Genomic DNA, 3296 nt, shown 5'->3' with positions numbered 1-3296 from the left:
AACATCGACAAGCGGCTTGAAGCACAGGCCGCCTTCAACGCGCAGGTCTTGCAAGATCTGCGGGCCCTCTCCAAGCAGGTGGATCTCACCCAAGCCGATGTCGACGACATGCGCAAGGCGCTCGAGCGGCCGCCGTCGCCGCGCGGATTGGGATCCGCTACCGTCATCAACCCCTTTCCGCCACCACCACCACCACCACCCCTGCGTCCCACTTCCATACCACAACATCATCCACACGGGCCACCGCCATCGCCTCGCCTCGAAGACCAGTGACCCCCCCTGCTGCATACGCCGCATCACCAACCGGCGGAGGTGCATCACCACCAACATACCGACGGCTACATCAAGCCCCCCCAAGCACGACTTCACTCGGTTCGACGGTAGCGCCCCCTACTTGTGGTTGGATCGTTACCGCGCCTACTTCAACCTCTACCGCGTCCCACCCTCCACCTGGGTGACCACGGCGACGTTGTACATCGAGGGGCAGGCGGCACATTGGCTGCAAGCATTTCGACAAACACATAGCGGCCTGGCGTGGGAGGCGTTCTGTGCCGCGATCACCGAGGAGTTCAGCGTCGATAAGTTCGAGCTTGAGATGCACAAGCTGCTGCACCTGCGACAGAGCGGCACCGTGGGCGAATACCGCCAGGTGTTCGACACCCACATGTATCATCTGCTCGCGCTCGAACCGTCGCTCTCCACCAAGTTCTTCGTCACCCAGTTCCTTTTGGGACTCAAGGACGAGCTGCGAGCAGCAGTTCGACTCCAGGCACCAGCAAGCATCACGCAGGCGTCGATCCTTGCGCGGATTCAAGAGGAGGAGTTGAACACACCACGAGCGCGCCCACGGCCACAACCTCAAGGTCGCCCTCCGCCAGCACCCCCGGCGCGTCCTGGAGCGGCACCTTGACAACAACCTGACGATTACAATCATGAACGGCAACTGAAGGAATTTCGTCGCGCCAACGGGCTCTACTTCAAGTGTGGCGATCGGTACAGCCGCGAGCATCGCTGCAACCAACAAGCGCAGCTGCTCATGATCCAAGTGGGAGCCTACGGAGAAGTGCTCTCTGACGACACCGTCCACGCGCTCGACCTGCTCGACGTCCCGGAGCAACCAGTTCCGTCACCAGAGTGATGTACCATCACCGCGCACGCATTGGACGGCTCCGAGGCGCCCAGTACCATCCGTCTTCGGGCCCTGGTTGGCAACCGGGTCATGTTGCTGCTGCTCGACTCCGGCAGCATCCATAGCTTCGTCAGCAAATCATTCATGGACAGGGTTGGCGCAGCCACCCAGGAGATCGCGCCGCTCGACGTGCATGTGGCCAACGGGGAACGCCTCAGCTATTCACGTCAAGTTCCAGAGCTCAAATGGTGGATGCAAGGGCACACGTTCTCGACGCCCATGTACGAGCTCGACACCGGTGCGTATGACGGCATTCTCGGCATGGACTGGCTTGCCAAGCACAGCCCTATGACGTGCCACTGGCAGGACAAGTTCATCTCCTCATCCACGACGGTGAAATGGTGACTCTAAAGGGTGTTCGACCCAAGACGCCGACCACCCTGGCCGTAGTGCAACCAGCCGAGCTATGTAAGCTCATCGCCGGCAACGATGTTTGGGACTCAAGTGCAAGTCTCGCAAGCCCTCCCTGACACCAACCAACGACCTTCTGGAAGAGTTCACCGACGTCTTCGCCGCGCCCAAAGGCCTCCCTCCGCATCGACAGTATGACCACGCGGTCACCCTGGAGGACGGGGCGCAGCCAACGAACGCTCGTCCGTACCGTTACTCACCTCTCCAAAAGGACGAAATCGAGCGGCAAGTTAAAGAGATGCTCGACGCCGGCGTGATCACGCATTCGTTCAGCCCGTACGCCGCGCCGGTGCTGCTCGTGAAGAAGAAGGATGGCACCTGGCGGTTCTGCGTCGACTACAGACGCCTCAATGACGCGGTGAAAAACAAGTTTCCCTTGCCGGTTGTCGATGAACTCCTGGATGAACTGGCCGGCGCCGCCTATTTCTCCAAACTGGACTCACGAGCAAGCTACCATCAAATTCGCATGCGTGATGAGGACGAACACAAGACAGCGTTCAAGACGCACCATGGCCATTTTCAGTTTTGCGTCATGCCGTTCGGGTTAACCAATGCCCCGGCAACATTCCAGTGCTTGATGAATGCCATCTTCGCCAAGTATACGCGTAAGTTTGTCATCATATTCCTTGACGACATCCTTGTTTTCAGCGAGACCCTGGAAGAACACATCGAGCATCTCCGACTCGTCCTCAACCTGCTCCGCGAGCACCAGCTTTATGCAAAGTTGTCCAAGTGCTCGTTCGCCCAAAACCACATCGACTACCTGGGTCACGTCATCTCCAAGCAGGGTGTGGCTACTGATCCGGAGAAGACGGAGGCCATGGCATAGTGGCCCACACCAACCAGCGCCACCGAGCTCCACGGCTTCTTGGGGCTTACAGGCTACTACCGCAAGTTTGTGCCGCATTATGGGATCATCGCTAAGCCCCTCACGCAGCAGCTCGCCAAGAAGGGCTTTGAGTGGCCTGAGTCCGCACAGCTCGCGTTCGACACGCTCAAGAATGCGATGGTGACCACGCCGGTGCTGGCACTGCCCGATTTCGACAAGCCATTCTCCATTGAGACGGATGCTTGCGACACGGGCATCGGGGCCGTGCTCGTCCAAGAAGGCCACCCCATTGCTTACTACAGCAAGGCGTTGGGCGTGAAGAATCAGAAGCTATCGACCTACGAGAAGGAATTCTTGGCCGTGATGATGGCGGTGGACAAATGGCGCTCATATCTTCAACGCGGACCATTTACCATCGTCACGGACCACAAGAGCTTGTGCACGCTCGGGGATCAACAGCTCGCGACCGATGTCCAGCGTCGAGCCATGTCCAAGCTCGTCGGGTTGCAGTTCAAGTTCTAGTACAAGCGCGGCATAGACAATGGCGCTGCGGATGCCCTGTCCCGCATGGGCAGCCATTTCAGCGCCAATGCCATGTCCCTCTGCCAGCCAGCATGGATCCAGGAGGTGGCCAACTCCTACGCGACGGATCCTGACGCCTAGGAACACCTGCAGCAGCTTGCCTTGCACAGCCCCGACGACGACGGGTACGAACTGTACCGCGGGGTGATCCGGCGCAACGGGCGGCTGTGGTCGGCGCCAACACGGTGCTCCGTACCAAGTTGATCAGCGCCATGCACGACAACGCAATCGGTGGCCATTCTGGCGCAACGGCCACCTATCACCGCATCAAGAAGCTCTTCGAGT

The sequence above is a fragment of the Triticum aestivum genome, chromosome 2B (assembly GCF_018294505.1).
Source record: "Triticum aestivum cultivar Chinese Spring chromosome 2B, IWGSC CS RefSeq v2.1, whole genome shotgun sequence".
NCBI classification, from domain to species: domain Eukaryota; kingdom Viridiplantae; phylum Streptophyta; class Magnoliopsida; order Poales; family Poaceae; genus Triticum; species Triticum aestivum.
This window is presented reverse-complemented; position numbering follows the sequence as displayed.